Below are 22,897 nucleotides of genomic sequence, written 5' to 3'. Positions count from 1 at the left end.
AGGCAGGGAGGTGGCGTGGCGAGCTCGGAGGCGTCGCGGTATCTGTCCTCTTCCTACTGGCAGAGGTGGGTGGCGACCTGCACGGGCCAGGTGGGCCGGCCCAGTGCAGGTAAGTGACTTGTGGCCTTTCTCTCTCTCTCTCTCTCTCTTCCATTTTAATTGTTTTTCTATTTTTCTGTGACTTTGTGGCTTTATTAAAAGTAGCTAGGCATGTCCAAAAATCTTGAAAATAATTAGGGGGTTTGTTTAGAATATTTCCAACAGCCCACACTTATTTCCAAAATTATTTGAGCATTTAAAATAATTTTATTATTCAAATGCCCAAACTCAAATAGCTAATGATTTAATCCACTCACCTTATGTGTCCTGAAAAAATGTGAACCAATTTTGGCAGAGGTTTTAACCCAAGACAAAAATGATGGACATTTTAGAAAGGCATTTCAGGTTCATTGAAAATATTTTTAGTAAACCCTAGTTGCTTTTAGGGAGGCCGGGGGTTCTGTCATCCCCATTTCATGTTTCTGATGAAAGATAAACATGATGCAACACTCTAATGCATGAAATAGCTAGGGTGTGACATAAACAAGAGAACATTTTCTTTCCAAAGCGCATCTTATCTAACATACACAGAAAAGCACCAAACAATTAGAGCCTCAGGATCCGATCCACTCAACTATATCTAACCGTTAAAATTATCGACTGAGCCCACTAAAAGTACGTTTAGCAATTTAACGAGGCGGACGAAAACTCTGCCATCCACATTGTACTTATTCAGCGAGGAAAATTCTCACACCAGTCAAAAAAACCTCGCGCCCCTGCTCACCTCTTGCCTTGTTCCGCCGCCCGGAGCCCCCCACCGGCACATCGCATCGCATGGCGGCGGCGGCAGTGGCCTCGAACGGGGCGTGTTCCCGGGCGCCTTGCATCCATCTACAGCGAGGTACAGACGAGCCGGGTCACGCACACGCTGCCCCTCCCCTCTATCCTTGGTCCTCTGCTCCCACTTCACTCTCGCCAACGAGCCAGCCAGCACTGCCCGCTGGAAGCACCGGTGAGTGATGAATGCCATATTTCCTGGGTCGCGTCCCTCCTGGATCTTGGCCTGACGGATCGCGGATTGGGTTGGTTTGAATTTGGGATTTGATGGTCGTGATTCGATCTCGCAGATGAGATAGCCAAGCTGTTCTCCAGCCTATACGGCCAGCCGTCCGTGCCGTGCTACCGTCGGCTGAGCTAGTCACGACGAAGCCGCTCAAGATGGGCGTTGTGCTTCCTGGTGGCCAGGTTCCATGGGGACAATTAATCGGCGTCTTTGGTAAGTGCGAGTGATCTCCAGTTGTACGTTCGTTTAGCACTAGCTGAGACCGACAGAAGTTGAAAATCGGTGTTTATAATTGAATTAGAGAGCTGTGACTCTCTTTTTCTGATGAGAAATCTGAGGATAAATCTTGTTAGATTTTGTTGTTTTGCGGTGTTTCCTGAATAATTCCTATCGTTGCTTGTCATGGTTGGTGTTGTCGATCAGATTACCTGCAGGAGCGTGCCAAAGGCAGCACACCGTGTATGGATTAAGGGAGGCCCGACTCGCGTCATGAAGGGCAACTGCATCGAGCTGACTGCTGATTTTGTGTACCCCTACAGAAACCAGGTATGTCAGCACACTTATTGAAATTTTGATGTTTCATATAGACTTTGGTTATAAGCATTTGCAACACTGGAAGTGGCTCATCAGTAGAGATTTTGTTGATGTACTTCCATGAATTAACAGATGATTTATTTTTTCACTTGAAGTATCCTTGTTTGTATGAAATTTATGACCATAAGCATAACAAATATATGATGGATATATACAGTTTTTTGAGTAACCTGAATTACTATTTCATGCACTGGACTGACATTACATGAATGATCATGTAGTACAACAAGAACTGGTAAATTCAAGGATGAATAGTGCTATTCTGATTTATCTCCGCTTCTCCATAGTCTGGTTTAGCCTCTTTACTGTAATCGGACGGGGGTCTTTTCTTTTGTTGTGTCTCCAGCGAGAATCTTTGAACAACACATCTTTGTTAGTTTAGTTTGCATTATCTCTGAACTCCATTTTGTGTTGCAATCTGCAGCTGTTTTTTAAGGATGGGTTGAACTGAATACTACTAATATTTTCTTTGTTCAGTCGTCAAAGATTCAGAATTCTTGCTCTATCATGGGTGTACTAGGAGAGATAGTGAATGCTTCAGACCCTCTAAACTGATAGGTAGAAAATTCCATCAGTGTGCTTTTTAATTCAACGTGGACAAAAATATGGACCTCTTATCTACTAAACCCGTAAAATTATACAGTGCGGAGATCCAAAAACAACAGCATACCCGTTGAACTCAAATTTTACGGTTCAGATACCCGTGCTAAACGTGTACAACCGACAGATACTTCTGCTCAGACAATCTAGATTTGTTATCAAAATTTCTTAGCAAAGCTCCTACAGAAGCTTAAGAATATGCCTGCTACATACATTTTGATGTTCAAAGCCATATATGTCATCTCTTTTGCCTTGCACAAATTCATGGTATTTGCGCGCATATTCCACATTTTGTATTCTTGAACTTCTATATATCATGGTATTAGTTATTTAGATTCGCTTCCTAATAGAAATGCTGATTGCAGGAAACAAACGGGCCTCCATTGGTTAATAGTTTTTTAATATATTTTGCTTACAATGCAGATGCAAGTTTCAATGTGCTATGGTTCTTCTAAGTCATGTAATGGCATCTACCACTTGACAATATGTGCTGTGACTAATGAAGATGCACAAGACCACATGCATTCGTACTACTTTTAGAGATTTCTGGGGACTTACAAGTGAGCAGCATTTTGCCTATTTTGGTCCTGATTGGCATCTTCCTAATGACACTATTTTTTACAAGGGTTAGCTTCTATTGGTTCCTCTGTTCGCTTTTTTTCTTCCGATGAGAGGTTCTGCATGTTCCCTCAGTGAAGCCTTATGTTCTCCCCAAAGAAGCATTATGTCCCATAATAAATTACCTACGTTTGAGTGCAAGTAATATACAACAATTTGTATTTTTTTCCTCCAACGAGAATATGTGATTGGTGTTCAGCTATTTTTTATATGCCGACAATGTTTTTTCTACATATCAATTAACTGTTTGTTTACATAAAGAAAGAAGTTTGTGATTATTTGAGCCAGCTTTGAAGCTTTTTTTTCCTTAGCATCAATTTGTAAAGAATAGTTTTCCTTGTACAACTCACCAGTATGTGTCAAAATAGCAGCATTACACAAAACTACCATCTTCTAGCCTGAAAATAGAAACCAATGCAATGCACTTTTTTTTCCTTCACTATGTTATTACATTGTTAAATTTTGTTCCTACTATATTTAAGTAATTGTTTCTTAGGATAAACTAAAAAAATCACATTGTTTTACGTGCATTGCATGTGCCTGACTACTAGTACTACTATTATTGCTGAATGCACATTCAGCCTGATTGGCATATTTGTAGGTCTGGCACAGCAATCAAAATCAAATGTCTCCGAGTCTTATCAATTAATACAGACTTGTGCTCAAATAAAATTACAAACCAAAAAACAAAAAACAATTATTACATGATCTCTAAAACAAATGGTTTGATTGATTACATGAACAAACAACACAAAGGTTATTCAACGATGGAAAGAACATTTCACCTATGATTTACAAAGTGGGAATTTAATTTCCCTTTTTCCTTCAGGACTTTAACAATGTGGTCAGTCTCAACTTGCTTCGTTTTGAAATCCAACAAATATTTAATGGTCTTGAGTACTGCTTGTGATTGTGTTGTTTGCTTCCTCAACATGTCAACTTCATCTTTAAGTGTAAAAGCAGAATCTCTTTCTACCACTAGTTTAGCCTCTAGAGCATCAACAGTTGGCAATTCATAATGCACGATTGGGCCGGTGCCACTACTATGGGATGATACAACGTCCATGGGGACCTCACTCTTTGAGCTTGGGCTAACCTGTTTTTCCATTAAAGTTCCTATTGGATTCTGAAAAAGTTGAAGTTAGCAAAACATCTCAACGGGGAGTTATAACAGCGAACTAGTTAAACAAACAAGGAACTAAAGAGTTTCAATTGGATGCTGAAAAGTAGTTATTAACATCATTGTAACTGGTTGTTGCAACCGCAAAGCAGTTAAACAAACAAGTTTTGCAAAAGGTACCTGTTGTGGCATTGGAGTTTCTCTTGGATCCTGAAAAGTTGAGTAGCCAGTAACGTGATTAGAGCAACCGATTGCAGCAGCAAAGCAGTTAAAAAAACAAGTTTTGCAAAAGGAACCTGTTGTGGCATTGGAGTTTCTCTTGGATTCTGAAAAGTTAAGTAGTCAGTAACTTGATTAGAGCAACAAGTTACATCAGCAAACTTGTTACACAAATATATTTTTGAAAATGTACCTGCTGTGCAATTGGACTTCCAATTGGATCCTGAAAACTTGAAGTTGCTAACATGATTACAGCAACAAGTTACAGCAGCAAACCAGGTAAACAAGGAAGTTTCTGAAAACATACATATTGTGCCCACGGAATTTCAGTTGGATCCCGCAAACTTGGATGTTAGCAATCGGTATTTTTTTTGCAAGAGCCATAAGAAACTAACATCAAACTGGTAAAACTAACTAGTTTTGGCAACGTATTTAATTACACATGAACTAGTAAAACTAACAAGTTTTTGGCAACATATTAAAGTAACAAGTCGGTACTGTTTACCAGCAACACAGACATCTGTAAATTTCTTTGATGTAAGCAAAATGGTTCCAACACATATATATGTTAAAAAGACGGTGTCCCTCAAATAAACCTAACAGTTGTCTATCTATGAAGATGCAAACATTACTAGTGCTACAAGTGATAGCACCAAACTCATTTAAACAAATAGGGTATCAAAACGTAAATTACACGTGAATTTTGCTACACCCTAGAAGTAAGTATGACCAGCTATCTATGTGCTCAAGTAGCTATTTAAGTTCAGGCAAATAGGTAATTCTTAACTATAAGTATCAAACACATAGATAGGCGCAGTCCATAATAGGATTAACAGGTTAACGACATGTTCGCATATAGCCCATTTACAGCCCGCTAACCCAGAGCCCGTTACGACATCTCCAAATTAGGCCCAGTAGCGTCATCTGGGCCGTCCAATATGATTCCAGCCCATTTTAACTTCCGGCCCATGTGTGGCCCATGACTTCTTTCGGCCCATATGAGGCCCTTTGTAACTCTTGGCCCATTAACGGCCCGTGGTGAAACTGGCCCGTAATGAACAGTGTATCACTTTATATCCATTAACGGCCTGTTATTCCATTGGGTCGTTTCCAGCCCAAGTTATCTTTCGGCCTTCTCAGGGCCCATTGATTCTTGGGCTCATTTGCAGCATTCAGTTACATACGGCCCCTTACTATCATTTTCTGCTTGTGGGCCAAATTCAGCCCGCCGTTACAGTCGGCCCGTTTGCGGACCGTTAATACGTTGGAACGTTTTCATGTCAAAAAATCCGTTGGGCTGTTTTCATAGAGTTATCAAATACGGCCAATTAACGACCTGTTATGGTCCACGAATAGTACGGCCCATGATTGGCGAAATGATGATACGCCACAAGTGCAAATATAGGGAACAAAGCAACATATTACATTCACTGGCCGTCAAAATTGGCCACCAGTGCAAATAAACGCGGCAGCAAAACAAGAGCATAACTAAAACAATTTTAGAAGAGCTCAAGAAACGTTATCCTGGGTAACCACCATGCTGGCAATAAGCTTAGCAAGCTTATTCGCTTTGTCCTGTTTGGCGCTAAAATCCTCCAACGCTTGCTGTTGCATCAGAAAGTATGCATCTAAATGCTCCAGGGACTTCTGCAGTCCTTCTGCTTCTTGTCGCTAAATGCTCCAGGGACTTCTGCAGTCCTTCTGCTTCTTGTCGCAGCACAACTGATCGACGTCTTTCAGCTTGTAGTTGAGACTCAAGAAACCGAACTAATTCAGACAGTGAGTTTGAATAGCTTGTGCAAGCGGTAGTGGCCAGTAACTCGAACACTAAACCAAGACATGACTTTGGGGTTGTCTCGCTATCTTCAAGATAGTCTTCCTTAGCTATTTTATCAGCTTTGTTGGAGACCAACAAGGATGTGTCACTATCCTGAACCTTATTTGCATTACTTCCTTTACCATTGCTTAATAAGGCACTCTTCCCCAATATTCTGTCAGCATTCTAAAAGAAGAAACAAGTAGACACATAACAAGTTTAGCATGTACTAGTATATGAAACTCATTTCGGTGAACCAGTTCATTAGTAAAGTGGACATGATTAAACTACCAAGTCTTCTATTGCCAAGTACTAGTACATAATAAAAGCATCAAACAAACATATATCTATGTCCTATGGTCACTGCATTGTCTTGCCAAATCAAAATAGAGACACGGTTCAAATCATATCAGTTCAAGACAAAGCAGCAGTGAAAGAATACAAAGCGTGGGAAACTACACGACACAACAAGATTTCAGATGTGTACCACGTGTCTACATGTACAACAACACTATTGGCTCTGTTGTGATGCTAGTAATGTGCATCATATGTAAGTCAACTGTATATACCATTGAAATTGAAATCAACAGAGCTATTGATAAGAGCAAACCTGTTAAAGAAACATGCGTGAACATACCTGCTGTGCCATTGGAGTTTCGATTGGATCCTTCAATTTAAAAATAAGTTTGTATAAGTAAATATAGTGATACAAGAGCAAAGCAATCATAGTTAAAAAAGACGCACCTAAGCGAGCGCCTCAGCATGCCTAGGCTCTAGGCATTGGCAAAACGCATTGCGCCTAACTATGCTTAATCTATGCATAACTGCGCATAAGCATGCGCTTTGGTCAGTAAAGCGCAAGGCGGTGGCAAAACGCACAATTAACGCCTAGCGCTTTTTTGAACTATGATAGCAATGGAATCTTAAATTAGAATAGTTGTTCTTCAGGTTTAGGCACTTGTTCTACATGAACTACAGTAAGGCGCAAGAATATAATACTTAAAAATAGAAAATGAGCTCATAGACCTTACCAGATTCTTGGTTCGGGACCAGTACAGAATAAGGCGTTCCCAGTAATCGTCCAGTAAATGTGTCTCAGGAGAATGTAAGGGAATTTGATGAGTTTCTTTGCCGGTGAAGTACGTTTTCTTCGAGTAATTCCGATACTGCTACCAAAAATTCTTGAAGATAGCAGAGGTATTAGCACAGGTTACCTCATCCTGAGTTTCCATATCGGTCCTTCTCTACAGTGAAAAATGAGAAATTTTTCTGTATTATAACCATCATGGAGGTAGGATATATGGGACGAAGCAAACTAATTGCCATGAATAACATTACTTACACATAACTCCTGGACAAACACCTGCAACTGGCATTTTCCTTCATCTTCAGTATAATATTTCCAAGATGGGAAGATACGCACATATGATTTAACAACATCAAATGCGATAGATGCTAAACTACGACTAGCTGGTTGTGCTTCCTCCACAGGAATAGGCGTACTAACTGGTGGAGTTGGGGTTCGCCGTGATAGTATTGGCCCTTTGGGCACTGGAGCTCCCTTACTAACTGCTCTTGTTTGGGAGCTCTGTGGTGGAGATGGTGCTGTGTCAACAGGAATTGGGTTACTATCGGCTGGGGTTGGGGTTAGATTGGGTGAAGCTGGTTCTCTGTCCATCGCAGTAGGGGTACAATCTGCGAGAGTTTGGGTTATGTGTGGTAGGGCTGGTTCTTGTGCATGTACAACTGGGGTGCTATCTCCACCAAGAGGTAGCACTGTTTTATTTGAAGACCGTGTTTTTAGTCCGCTAGATACTGGCATCACCCGCTCCAATTCAAATGGCTGATAAACAGGAAACATAGTTGAATGTCAGACATTGTATGAGAGACAGATGCAATAGATAGTGTGGAAAAAGAGGGCATGAAATAGTTGACATATATATTTTTTAACTAAAACGGATAGCATGACATAATTTCACATATATGATGTCTATCTAAACTGGATAGCATAGCATAACATAATTCAAAGATATGATGAATAACTAAACAGCATCGCATGACATAATTCACCTACATGTTATCTAAGTAATCAGGATCGCATCATTTAATTCACATATGTGATTTATATGCTAAACAGAGGGAATTTGATATGATGTCTGAACTAAGAATATGGTGTTGAATATTGTGTATATGATGTCTAAACTATGCAATGCAAGACACCATATGCATGGTGTTGAATATTGTGTATATGATGTCTAAATTATGCAATGAGCTACCTTCGTCAAATGATCGACTACAACCCATATCGAGTCATAGCCTGAACGAGTCCTAGGCAATCCCGTGATAAAATCCATGCCTAACTTATCCCACTTCCATTCGGGTATCGGCAATGGCTGTAGCAATCCTGCTGGCTTCTGATGCTCTGCCTTCACTCTCTGACATACATCACATACTGCTACATACTCCGCAATATCCTTCTTCATTCCGGTCCACCAGAAAGTGTCCTTCAAATCTAGATACATCTTGGTATTTCCTGGGTGAATCGAATACGGCGAATCATGGGCCTCTTGCAGAATCAACTTCCTGATCTCCGGGTCATTAGGCACATAAACGCGGTCCTCAAACCATAAGGTATCATGCTCATCCTCACGAAATCCCTTAGCCTTTCCTTTGCTCATCTTTTAGTTTATTACGACAATCTCCTTGTCAGTCTTCTAAGCTTCTCTGATCTTATCCATCAGGGTAGACTGAATCTCCAACGCTGCTACATAGCCCCTCGGAACTATCTCCAAACATAGCTCACGAAGATCCTTGGCTAACTCCTTTGGTAACTCTCCGGTCATGAGCGTGTTGACATGGCTCTTGTGGCTCAATGCATCGGCTACTATGTTAGCCTTTTCGGGGTGGTAATGCAATCTCATATCATAATCCTTGATGAGCTCCAACCATCTCCTTTGCCTGAGATTCAACTCCTTCTGTGTGAAGATGTACTTCAAACTCTTGTGATCCGTGTACACCTCACAATGATTTCCGATGAGAAAATGACTCCATGTCTTCAATGCATGCACTACGGCTGCTAACTCCAAATCATGTGTAGCATAATTTAACTCATGAGGTTTAAGCAGTCGTGAGGCATACGAAACAACTCTTCCCTCCTGCATAAGCACTGCTCCAAGTCGTCGACGAGAACCGTCACAATAAACTTCATAATCTTTGCGCTAATCAGGCAGAATCAAAACTGGTGATGTAACCAAACGTTTCTTCAACTCCTGGAAACTAGCCTCACATTCCTCAGTCCATATGAACTTGGTGTCCTTCTTCAACAACTCCGTCATGGGCTTCGCAATCTTTGAGAAATTCTCAATGAACCTCCGGTAGTATCTTGCAAGTCCAAGAAAACTCTGGATATCTCCAACTGTTGCTGGGGCTTCCCAGTTTGTCATAGTGACAACCTTGGTGGGGTCTACTGCTATTCCTTCTCCGGATATAACATGTCTGAGAAATCCAACTTCCTTAAACCAAAACTCACATTTGCTGAACTTGGCATATAACTGATGTTCTCTGAGCTTCTCCAGTACCAAACGCAAATGCTCCTTATGCTCTTCTTCATTCTTCGAGTAGACCAAGATGTCATCAATGAACACCACGACGAACTTATCCAGAAACTCCATAAACACCTTGTTCATCATGTTAATGAAATAGGCAGGTGTGTTAGTCAGACCAAATGACATAACGATATACTCGTACAGCCCGTACCTGGTGGTAAAAGCTGTCTTAGGTATATCCTGCTCTCGAATCTTCAACTGGTGGTATCCGGATCGCAGATCGATCTTGGAAAATAAATTAGCTCCTTGCAATCGGTCAAACAAGTTGTTGATCATCGGCAGCGGGTACTTGTTCTTGATTGTCACCTCATTCAGTCCTCGATAATCAACAACCATCCTCAATGATCCATCCTTCTTCTCCACTAGAAGCACTGGCGATCCCCAAGGTGAAGAACTTGGGCGAATATAGCCTTTATCCAATAACTCCTTGATTTGCTTCTTAATTTCCTCCAAATCGTTTGCGAGCATCCTATATGGTCTCTTAGATATCGGCCCTGTGCCTGGCAAAAGCTCAATCAAAGACTCAATGTCTCTATCCGGTGGCATGCCTGGCAACTCCTCTGGAAATACGTCAGGGAAATCCTTCACCACTGGTACTTCCTCCTGTACAACTCCTGATAAGGATTTTACTTGAGTCCTCTTCGGCTCATGCCGTGATACATACTTAATCCTTCTTCCTTCTGGGGTGGTAAGCAAAATCGACTTACTGGCGCAATCGGTGTTTCCTCCATACAACGATAGCCAATCCATACCCAGAATCACATCCAAACCTTGTGATTCCAAAATGATCAAATCCGAGGGGGAAACATGCCTACCTATACTCAATGGCACTAGAAAACATCCTCGACTGGCCATATACTCCGCTCCTGGTGAGCTTACTAGCATAGGTGTTCTAAGAACCTTGGTGGGCAGTTTATACTATTACTGCATCCGGTTAGGCTTCAACCTCCTCCACGTTAACGTGGTTCACCTATCCCCTGTTGAAAGGGTTCGGTTTCTTCCCAGAGCTTCCATTGCCATTTCCATTCTTAGCTTCAGGACATTCATTGGCATAATGTGTAACGCCCCGGATACAACTTTCCATATTCGTAACTCCTACTCTTGCCTTTTCCGAAGATGCGATATGATATTTCCTTCGTGGCCGGGTTTTTGTCTTTTGTTTTGCTTTTTGTTCATGTCTTGCATTTCATCTCATAGCATCATGCGCATTGCATCTGCATGTTTTCATAAAGCTTGCACCCGTTCTTAGTTGCCGCGTCCCCCCTTGCTTTCGTTGACCGTTCCGAGACCAATCGGGTTTTCGCTTCCCTCTTGACCATGCCCACCTAACCTCTTGCCAGCTCGCAGCCCTCTCGCGCGCGCGTCCGAAACTACCCCAAACCCGACCCGGGTTGTCGTCACCGTTGGGTCTGGATCATCCCCAAACATCTATAAAACATCTTTGTTTTCTTATTTGGACTCCCTGCCTATTTTATTCTCGACCGTTCGATTGCGATCGAAGGGACGAATTAGCCCCTAAACTAACCTAGCCACTTACTATATATATATATATATATATATATATATATATATATATATATATATATATATATATATCAGTCCAAACCCTAATTTCTAGAAGAGCTGTCCCATCCTCCAAATCCATCTGCCGCCGCCGCCAGTTTGCCCCTCCTTGATTTGTTCCCTGCCCAACCGATGCCATCCACCTCTCAGCCTACCACCGAGACCACATCCACCTCCTTCCACCTCGGGATCCCCTCCCGATCCAAATCACCAACCACAGCCCCACAGCTCCTCCCGAGACCAGCTCCTGCTTGACACAGTCGTACGTCACGCCGCCGACAACCCACTCGCCGGAGCAGAGCTTCTCCTCTTCCCGACGCCCACCATCCTCGCCTTCTGGGTCCTCCCGTCCCCGAGCACGCGAGCCATCGGAGAGCCCCATCCCTTCCGGCGACCTCCACGTGGCAGCTCGTCGCCGGAGAACACCTCCAGCTCCAGGTCGCTCCTGTTCCCTTCTCCTTTCTTCCTTACTCTGTCCTCATCTCTCTCTCGTTTCTCCCTCTCTCTAGGGACCAACCATGGCGCCCTGTGAAGCTCCTCCTATGCTTTCTCCTCGAGCCCGCAGCAACAGCGCAGCGCCCGAGCGCTCCTCACCTCGCCGGTGCGCCCCGCCTCCATTCCGGCGCTGGGAACAAAACCCCCGCGCCCAGATCTCACCGCCGTGTCAACCGTCCGAGCTCCGATGAACCCAACTGCCTGAACCGCGCCTCGTCTTCCTTGTCGACCCCTACAGTAGGACCAGGTCCAGCGCCATGCCCCGCTTCCTTCCCTCGTTCTTCCTCCTCCCTTTGTATTCATCTCTCTCTCTGCCTTGGACAGGAACCGCCCGCTGCTTCCCCCTCAACCGAACCTTGCCGGCGACCCGCAGGTGACCGGTGCCACCTCATCACTTCCCGTGCTACTCCCTCTCTCTCTGACTGGTGATCTCTCCCTTCGTTTCATACAGGAGCCCCGCCAGTGATCTTCGAACCGCCATCCTCGCCCAGATCCGTGCGCCCGTCGCTCTGCTTCTAGCCCTGCTTTCCCCTGTAGGTGCGGCCCCTGTTCGCCTCCAGCCGCGCGCCTGCATCGATGGGGTCAGCGCTCCCGAGCGCGTTGACTACGCCCTGCCTTGCCTCGGTGTGCCTGCGTGGCCCATAGCCAGCGCCAAGGCCCAGCCAAGCCGCGCCAAGGCCCAGCTCCCTGGAGCCCAAGGTGAGCAGCACCTCGGCCCCTCCAGATGTGGCCCGGATCATGTTTTTTTCCGTCTGCGAATTTTGCTAATTATCCAGTTGTTGCCAGTTTTACAGAAAACCCCTCATGTTCATGCATGTAATAACTAATTAACCGTACATCGGATTAAAATGATTTAGACATGTAAAATGCTTAGAATTTTGTGTAGATTAATAATTGGCAACTTTCATCCATGTTTGAAACATTTAAAGTGCTGTTTGTTTAAATTTGCTCAAATGCCATGTTAAAATGATTTATTTCATAACTAAATAACCGTAGCTCCAATTTTAATAAACTTTATATGTAAATGGGGTGGAAAAATGCCTCGTTTAACATGGTCCACTTTATTTTCCTGTTTAACAACTTTAAAATATGTTTTACGGCAGACCAGTAGCAAATTCATAAATTGCATATGAGGCTTTTCTGGAAATGTTGTTTGTTGTTCCGGCCTCATTTAAACTTGCCTAAATAGTTAGTTTACTTTTGTTACACCCCTTGCCATGTTTAACAACATTTAACATTGTTGTGTACCTAAACGAGAGCGAACTAAATAACTCGAATGTGGTGTTTCGTCAATATGCAACTCGTTGCATATTGAGCCCCACTTAACTTGTAGTATTGTTTGTTGCACTTTGCCATGCCATGACTCATTAAACCGGACATGCATCATACTTGTTTGTGCATCATGCCATGTTTATGCTTGTGCATTTACCATGTTGTTTCTTTCTTTCCGGTGTTGCTTCTTAGTTTCGGTAATGTTGCGATTGTGAGAATTCGTTCGACTACTCTCGTTCGTCTTCTTCATGGACTCGTTCTTCTTCCTTGCGGGATTTCAGGCAAGATGACCGCTACCCTGGATCTCACTACTATCATTGCTATGCTAGTTGCTTCGTTCCATCGCTTTGCTACGCTACCTATCATTTGTTCTTCAAGCCTCCCAATTTGCCATGTCAGCCTCTAACCTTTTCACCCTTCCTAGCAAACCGTTGCTTGGCTATGTTACCGCTTTGCTCAGCCCCTCTTATAGCATTGTTAGTTGCAGGTGAAGTTGAAGATTGCTCCATGGTGGACAGGATTTTGTTGGGATATCGCAATATCTCTTATTTAATTAATGCATCTATATACTTGGTAAAGGGTGGAAGTCTCGGCCTTATGGCTGGTGTTTTGTTCCACTCTTGCCGCCCTAGTTTCCGTCATACTGGTGTTATATTCCCGGATTTTGCGTTCCTTACGCGGTTGGGTGATTTATGGGACCCCCTTGACAGTTCGCTTTGAATAAAACTCCTCCAGCAAGGCCAACCTTGGTTTTACCATTTGCCTCACCACCACCTATACCCTTCCCTTGGGTCGGCCGACCCAAGGGTCATCTTTATTTTAGCCCCCCCGGGCCAGTGCTTGTCTAAGTGCTGGTCCGAACCGAGTAGACTGCGGGGCCCCCTCGGGGAAACTCGAGGTCTAGTTTTACTCGTAGGATGTCTCATCTGGTGTTGCCCTGAGAAGGAGATATGTGCAGCTCCTATCGGGATTGTCGGCGCATCCGGCGGCTTTGCTGGTCTTGTTTTACCACTGTCCAAATGTCTTGTAAACTGGGATTCCGAGACTGACCGGGTCTTCCTGGGAGAAGGAATATCCTTCGTTGACCGTGAGAGCTTATCATGGGCTAAGTTGGGACACCCCTGCAGGGTTTAAACTTTCGAGAGCCGTGCCCGCGGTTATGTGGCAGATGGGAATTTATTAATGTCCGGTTGTAGATAACTTGACACTTGACTCAATTAAAACGCATCAACCACGTGTGTAGCCGTGATGGTCTCTTCTCGGTGGAGTCCGAGAAGTGAACACGATTTTTGGTTATGTTTGACGTAAGTAGGAGTTCAGGATCACCTCTTGATCATTGCTAGCTTCACGACCGTTCCGCTTGCTCTCTTCTCGCTCTTATTTGCATATGTTAGCCACCATATATGCTTAGTTGCTGCTGCAACCTCACCACTTTACCCCTTCCTTTCCGATTAAGCTTTGCTAGTCTTGATACCCATGGTAATGGGATTGCTGAGTCCTCGTGGCTCACAGATTACTACAACAATAGTTGCAGGTACAGGTTATGTGATGATCATGACGCGAGAGCAATGTTTGCTTGTTTTGGAGTTCTTCTTCTGCTTCTTCTTCGATCAGGGGATAGGTTCCAGGTCGGCTGCCTGGGCTAGCAGGGTGGATGTCGCTTGAGTTTCTGTTTGTGTTTCATCCGTAGTCGGATGGTGCTCTTATGTAAGATGATGTTGTATTCATGTGGCACTCTATGCCTTTTGTATGTATCCCCATCTATTATGTAATGTTGATGTAATGATATCCACCTTGCAAAAGCGTATCAATATGCGGTTCTATCCTTGGTGGGACCTTCGAGTCTCTTTAGGATAGTATCGCATATTGGGCGTGACAAGTTGGTATCAGAGCCAGGACCGACCATAGGAGCCCCCTTGTTTGTTGGCCATTGTTGAGTCTGGAAGAAAACTATTTTGAGTCTTAGGATTATATATATCGGAGAGTAGGATTCTTTTTACTCCTCAGCCCCTTCGTCGCTCTGGTGAGGACTCCTGACGTAGATGTTTTGTCTTTCCTCTCCTCAAATTTCACTAAATTTTTTTTAGGATCACACGGGTATCTTGGTATCGTTCCGATATTCTTATGACGAGAACATTGTTCTTGGTGCCTCCTGACATTTAGGGGTTGTGGCAGTGTCCCGGGGAGTTGAGCTCTGAGGTGTTGTCGTCATAATTTTATCGTTGCAGTTCTGGAATACCCGAGTTTTGCCGACATCGAAAATCTCTTTTATGCAGTTGTTGGTGAGATAACCTCGACGCCACCCAGTACTGGGGAGTTTGGGAGTATTGCCATGGCTCGTATAACGGATGCTTTTCGAAGGTTGAGGTACATGATTTCCGGAGTTTTTTTGGTTATGTTTTGACGGATGGATACAGCTGGATGTAGGGATTGTTAGTTTGGTTGAGATATATTGCTTCCCCTGTATCTCCAACACCAGATTGCATAACCAGAAAGTTTCGGGAGTTTATAGGTGGGAATTCAAGTAGCTCCTAGAATATCTTTCCGACAGATGCATGGTATGGGATTGGGTAAATCTCTATCATATGTATTTGTTCCGGCTTATTCTGCAAGCCAAATCCTTTGTTTTGTTTTATTTGTGGTATTCGAGTTGCTTCAAAGTCAAATGTTGAATCCATACCTTTCCTAAATGGTGTTCTCATATTTCTATGTGAATACTAATCCTTCTTGATCATTGAGGTTGTCATGTGAATTCTTTCCAACCGGTGTGCTTCTCTTCAAGTGGATCCGATCATTTCAACATCCGCAAGATCAATTCTAAGTTTTCTCAACGGTATCCGTTTCATTCATCCCCAAGTTGCCTTTGTTTTCCCGCCCTCCCACCCTTTTCTTCAAGGACTCAGATATCTTAATCAAGTATCCATCTTATGGATGTGAAGTTTCTCCATTCTTTTCCTGTCAATGTTCTTATCCAGTGATTCTCAGGAAGATACTAATGGAGCTTTGAGTTCATCATTCTTCGTTATTTTTCCTCTTTGGTGGATTTAATTCAAGCTTTCGATATTCATCATATTCCTTTCCTCGTTTCTAATGCTTTCTCATGCCGATGCACCTCTTAATCAATCACTTCTTCCTATTAATTTGTTCTGGAGTGCTGGAGATATCTCAGAAGAATCATGTTTCCATCCTTAATCCGTTTGAGTTACTTCAAGGTTTTTCTCTCATTCAAGCTATTTAATTCAACGGTGCAACCTCTCTTTAAAATTGTTCAACGATGTTTTATTTTGAGTGGGCCCTAACCCACAGGTCTTTTCCCAGGATCTTACCTGACTCTTCTAATTATTCCGGAGCCATTCCTAATTCTTTTCGAGTTTGACGTAAGAATGAATTTCACGAGTCAGATGCCTTCTCCAAGATCTCTTTCAATTTTTTTTCATCTTTGGCTCAACCTTTCCTCTTAATTCTCCCGGAGTATCTCAACAATTAATGGTGGTTCTCATCATCATTCTCAACATTTGAAGACCGAAGAAGGATTTCTCTTAAATCTTGCTCCATCTCTTCAAGATTCATGGTTCTAGCTGATGCCATCCTCTCATAATTGTTTTCGATTGTGAGAATTATTTTCACCCATCCGGAGCATTTCATGAGTTGTTTCCATTTCTTTCCTCCGAAGGCCATCATGTCATAATTCTTCATTCTCAGCGTGTAGCTATCGTTCTCCAAATCTTACCGGTGCATCATTCAAATACCCTCTAATCAGTTCATGATCTCTTCGTTCTCATGTATCTAAATCCCCTCAAGTATCTTCATTCGTTTTCCAATTCTTCCCGGTGAATTGTGCCTTTGCTACTTTCATTTTCAATTCTTACGGTGGTTCGTTCAAGATTCCTCTTCCTTTGCTACCGTATCATTTCATTCGTTGTTTCCAATCCCACCGGTGGTCCCATCAATAACTTCTTCAAGTTGGCACTATATCTCTTTTCAATCCCTCAAGAAGAATAAGTAGTATGCCAAATCCATTGCTTGTCATCAATTTAATTTGATGAAGGATAAGCATACAATAAATCTTATTCTTTTTTCCTCGAGGTGATTGAATTCTTTTCTTCCAGAGATTGTTCATGATGAAGTAATTCTCGGTTCTAGTGTTTCATCTATTCTTTTTCCGGAGTTCCAAGTTTTCCACATTATCTTGTCGCGAAGCTCCATCTAAATCATTGCAAGGCTTCACCTTGTGTTTTCAACTTCTCTTTCTTTTTATCATCCTTTTATTACCGGAGTTCTTCATGGAGGCTCAACATGGTGGTTCGTCAAGGATTCTTTTCATTCTTCAATTGTTCTTTAAGATTTCTCTTCAAGTTATGACCCGCCAAGCTATACTCTAAAATAAACATGGTGCTCAACACATGTTTTGTTTTGAGGAGCTCAAGTATTCTTCATCTTGCATTCCAAAGTGCAATTCTTTCTACCTTATCTTTTGAGGTGGTGTTATGTTACTCTTGACAATTTCCTTCATGTTTCATGATTCACATGTTGTCAAGAATGAGGTACTCTATATCCATTAATCCCTCCATTGGAGTTAACTTGGTAAAGATTTCACCTAAAGCCTTCCCTAAGGAATATTGCTAATTATGGTGCTATCAATGATCCGAGTTTTCTCCTATCCTCTCGGTGAAGAAGTTTTTCATCTCTTTGGTGCTCTCAATCAAATCAATAGTTCCCATTAGTGGTCGGTTGTCACCTCATAGTCTCAAGATGTTTGCCATAAGCCCACAACAAGCTTGTGCTTCTCGTTGTTGATTTTCCAACAACTCCGTTCGATTCTTCTTTGCAAGGATGCTTTCCAAGTTCACTTGTGGCAAAAGTTATCATTTTCTTCTCCGTCCCTTTATCCCAACGGTCTATCTTCTATTCTTTCTTCCGAAGGCATGGTGATGTTGCTCTCTTCACTCATCATCTCGAATTGTGAGGATCATGTTCTTTTTGTGCTTATCCATTTAACCGGAGTGTCATGTCCTCTTTCCATGTTCTTCCCGTTTTGTCAAGTTTTGCTTCTCTTTTCTACCGGAGTGCTACCTGCATTCTTTCGTTCTTGTTCCTTGTTTATCTTGTTTCAACCAGAGTGGTTCCAATTCTTTTCTTGTCCATTGTACTCGTTACTCATAGCTTTGCAACCTCCAAGGTTCACAAGGTGTTCATTGTTTCTATTTTCTACCGCAGTGCTCTCAATTGTGTTTGACTCCGTTGTGTTCTCTCTTTCAACTTTTCAACCTCTCAAGGTTCTTTGGTTTCACTCATTGGTCGAAGAAGCAATTTAGTTTACCTCTTATCTTCCTCTTCCTTTTCTCTCCGGCGCCATCCTAGATCTCGGGACGAGATCCTCTCGTAGTGGTGGAGTGTTGTAACGCCCCGGATACAATTTTCCATATTCGTAACTCCTACTCTTGCCTTTTCCGAAGATGCGATATGATATTTCCTTCATGGCCGGGTTTTTGTCTTTTGTTTTGCTTTTTGTTCATTTCTTGCATTTCATCTCATAGCATCATGCGCATTGCATCTGCATGTTTTCATAAAGCTTGCACCCGTTCTTAGTTGCCGCGTCCCCCCTTGCTTTCATTGACCGTTCCGAGACCAATCGGGTTTTCGCTTCCCTCTTGACCGTGCCCACCTAACCTCTTGCCAGCTCGCAGCCCCCTCGCGCGCGCGTCCGAAACTACCCCGAACCCGACCCGGGCTGTCGTCACCGTTGGGTCCGGATCATCCCCAAACATCTATAAAACATCTCCGTTTTCTTATTTGGACTCCCTGCCTATTTTATTCTCGACCGTTCGATTGCGCTCGAAGGGACGAATTAGCCCCTAAACTAACCTAGCCACTTACTATATATATCAATCCAAACCCTAATTTCTAGGAGAGCTGTCCCATCCTCCAAATCCATTCGCCGCTGCCGCCAGTTTGCCCCTCCTCGAGTTGTTCCCTGCCCAACCGATGCCATCCACCTCTCAGCCTACCACCGAGACCACATCCACCTCCTTCCACCTCGCGATCCCCTCCCGATCCAAATCACCAACCACAGCCCCACAGCTCCTCCCGAGACCAGCTCCTGCTTGACACAGTCGTACGTCACGCCGCCGACAACCCACTCGCCGGAGCAGAGCTTCTCCTCTTCCCGACGCCCACCATCCTCGCCTTCTGGGTCCTCCCGTCCCCGAGCACGCGAACCATCGGAGAGCCCCATCCCTTCCGGCGACCTCCACGCGGCAGCTCATCGCCGGAGAACACCTCCAGCTCCAGGTCGCTCCTGTTCCCTTCTCCTTTCTTCCTTACTCTCTCCTCATCTCTCTCTCGTTTCTCCCTCTCTCTAGGGACCAACCATGGCGCCCTGTGAAGCTCCTCCCATGCTTTCTCCTCGAGCCCGCAGCAACAGCGCAGCGCCCGAGCGCTCCTCACCTCGCCGGTGCGCCCCGCCTCCATTCCGGCGCTGGGAACAAAACCCCCGCGCCCAGATCTCACCGCCGTGTCAACCGTCCGAGCTCCGATGAACCCAACTGCCTGAACCGCGCCTCGTCTTCCTCGTCGACCCCTACAGTAGGACCAGGTCCAGCGCCATGCCCCGCTTCCTTCCCTCGTTCTTCCTCCTCCCTTTGTATTCATCTCTCTCTCTGCCTTGGACAGGAACCGCCCGCTGCTTCCCCCTCAACCGAACCTTGCCGGCGACCCGCAGGTGACCGGTGCCACCTCATCACCTCCCGTGCTGCTCCCTCTCTCTCTGACTGCTCATCTCGCCCTTCGTTTCATACAGGAGCCCCGCCAGTGATCTTCGAACCGCCGTCCTCGCCCAGATCCGTGCGCCCGTCGCTCTGCTTCTAGACCTGCTTTCCCCTATAGGCACGGCCCCTGTTCGCCTCCAGCCGCGCGCCTGCATCGATGGGGTCAGCGCTCCCGAGCGAGTTGACTACGCCCTGCCTCGCCTCGATGTGCGTGCGTGGCCCGTAGCTAGCGCCAAGGCCCAGCCAAGCCGCGCCAAGGCCCAGCTCCCTGGAGCCCAAGGTGAGCAGCACCTCGGCCCCTCCAGATGTGGCCTGGATCATGTTTTTTTCCGTCTATGAATTTTGCTAATTATCCAGTTGTTGCCAGTTTTATAGAAAACCCCTCATGTTCATGCATGTAATAACTAATTAACCGTACATCGGATTATATGATTTAGACATGTAAAATGCTTAGAATTTTGTGCAGATTAATAATTGGTAACTTTCATCCATGTTTGAAACGTTTAAAGTGCTGTTTGTTTAAATTTTCTCAAATGCCATGTTAAAATGATTTATTTCATAACTAAATAACCGTAGCTCCAATTTTAATAAACTTTATATGTAAATGGGGTGAAAAATGCCTAGTTTAACATGGTCCACTTTATTTTCCTATTTAACAACTTTAAAATATGTTTTAGGGCAAAACAGTAGCAAATTCATAAATTGCATATGAGGATTTTCCGGAAATGTTGTTTGTTGTTCCGGCCTCACTTAAACTTGCCTAAATAGTTAGTTTACTTTTGTTACACCCCTTGCCATGTTTAACAACATTTAACATTGTTGTGTACCAAAACGAGAGCGAACTAAACAACTCAAATGTGGTGTTTCATCAATATGCAACTCGTTGCATATTGAGCCCCACTTAACTTGTAGTATTGTTTGTTGCACTTTGCCATGCCATGACTCATTAAACCGGACATGCATCATACTTGTTTGTGCATCATTCCATGTTTATGCTTGTGCATTTACCATGTTGTTTATTTCTTTCCAGTGTTGCTTCTTAGTTCCGGTAATGTTGTGATTGTGAGAATTCGTTCGACTACTCCCGTTTGTCTTCTTCATGGACTCGTTCTTCTTCCTTGCGGGATTTCAGGCAAGATGACCGCTACCCTGGATCTCACTACTATCATTGCTATGCTAGTTGCTTCGTTCTATCGCTTTGCTGCGCTACCTATCATTTGTTCTTCAAGCCTCCCAATTTTCCATGTCAGCCTCTAACCTTTTCACCCTTCCTAGCAAACCGTTGCTTGGCTATGTTACCGCTTTGCTCAGCCCCTCTTATAGCATTGTTAGTTGCAGGTGAAGTTGAAGATTGCTCCATGGTGGACAGGATTTTGTTGGGATATCACAATATCTCTTATTTAATTAGTGCATCTATATACTTGGTAAAGGGTGGAAGGCTCGGCCTTATGCCTGGTGTTTTGTTCCACTCTTGCCGCCCTAGTTTCCATCATACCGGTGTTATATTCCTGGATTTTGCGTTCCTTACGCGGTTGGGTGGTTTATGGGACCCCCTTGACAGTTTGCTTTGAATAAAACTCCTCCAGCAAGGCCCAACCTTGGTTTTACCATTTGCCTCACCACCACCTATACCCTTCCCTTGGGTCGGCCAACCCAAGGGTCATCTTTATTTTAGCCCCCCCGGGCCAGTGCTTGTCTAAGTGCTGGTCCGAACCGAGTAGACTGCGGGGCCCCCTCGGGGAAACTCGAGGTCTGGTTTTACTCGTAGGATGTCTCATCTGGTGTTGCCCTGAGAATGAGATATGTGCAGCTCCTATCGGGATTGTCGGTGCATTGGGCGGCTTTGCTGGTCTTGTTTTACCATTGTCGAAATGTCTTGTAAACCGGGATTCCGAGACTGACCGGGTCTTCCTGGGAGAAGGAATATCCTTCGTTGACCGTGAGAGCTTATCATGGGCTAAGTTGGGACACCCCTGCAGGGTTTAATCTTTTGAGAGCCGTGCCCGCGGTTATGTGGCAGATGGGAATTTGTTAACATCCGGTTGTAGATAACTTGACACTTGACTCAATTAAAACGCATCAACCGCGTGTGTAGCCGTGATGGTCTCTTCTCGGTGGTGTCCGGGAAGTGAACACGGTTTTGGGTTATGTTTGACGTAAGTAGGAGTTCAGGATCACCTCTTGATCATTGCTAGCTTCACGACCATTCTGCTTGCTCTCTTCTCTTTCTTATTTGCGTATGTGAGCCACCATATATGCTTAGTTGCTGCTGCAACCTCACCACTTTACCCCTTCCTTTCCCATTAAGCTTTGCTAGTCTTGATACCCATGGTAATGGGATTGCTGACTCCTCGTGGCTCACAGATTGCTACAACAACAGTTGCAGGTACAGGTTATGTGATGATCATGAGGCGAGAGCAATGTTTGCTTGTTTTGGAGTTCTTCTTCTGCTTCTTCTTCGATCAGGCGATAGGTTCCAGGTCAGCAGCCTGGGCTAGCAGGGTGGATGTCGCTTGAGTTTCTGTTTGTGTTTCATCCGTAGTCGGATGGTGCTCTTATGTAAGATGATGTTGTATTCATGTGGCATTGTATGCCTTTTGTATGTATCCCCATCTATTATGTAATATTTATGTAATGATATTCACCTTGCAAAAGCGTATCAATATGCGGTTCTATCCTTGGTGGGACCTTCGAGTCTCTTTAGGATAGTATCGCATATTGGGTGTGACATAATGTCCAGTCTTCTGACACTTGTAGCAAGTGACTTGGCTCAGATCCCTCTTGGCTGGGGTTGATTGGTTGGTACAGGTCTGGCCGTTGCTTCCTCCATTCCCATTACCATTCTTGGGGCCACTATGGTTGCGCGAGCTTGTAGGACCTTGAAGTATGTCTAGAGGGGGGGGGGGGTGATTAGACTACTTGACCAATTAAAAACTTAACCTTTTCCCAATTTTAGAGTTTGGCAGATTTTAGCGATCTTTGGACAAGTCAAGCAATCTTCACACAATTCAAGCAAGCATGCAAAGAGTATATGAGCAGTGGAAATTAAAGCATGCAACTTGCAAGAATGTAAAGGGAAGGGTTTGGAGGATTCAAATGCAATTGGGGACACGGATGTTTTTGTCG

At 44.0% G+C, this 22,897-nt stretch overlaps 1 long non-coding RNA gene across 2 annotated transcripts; it reads left to right on the top strand.

The window, feature by feature from the left end:
* The first annotated feature begins 746 nt into the window (after window positions 1–746).
* On the top strand, window positions 747–3,192 carry LOC123137182 (uncharacterized). 2 transcript variants are annotated; one of them, XR_006467841.1, is made up of 4 exons: window positions 747–1,051; window positions 1,167–1,315; window positions 1,526–1,648; window positions 2,720–3,192. It is a non-coding gene; the product is annotated as an uncharacterized lncRNA (long non-coding RNA). The 2 variants fall into 2 exon arrangements; XR_006467840.1 differs by having other exon boundaries at window positions 1,167–1,648.
* Window positions 3,193–22,897: the final 19,705 nt, after the last annotated feature.

The sequence above is a fragment of the Triticum aestivum genome, chromosome 6B, assembly GCF_018294505.1.
Source record: "Triticum aestivum cultivar Chinese Spring chromosome 6B, IWGSC CS RefSeq v2.1, whole genome shotgun sequence".
Classification (NCBI taxonomy): domain Eukaryota; kingdom Viridiplantae; phylum Streptophyta; class Magnoliopsida; order Poales; family Poaceae; genus Triticum; species Triticum aestivum.
The sequence above is the reverse complement of the archived record's forward strand: the minus strand, read 5'-3'. Positions and strand labels throughout refer to the sequence as shown.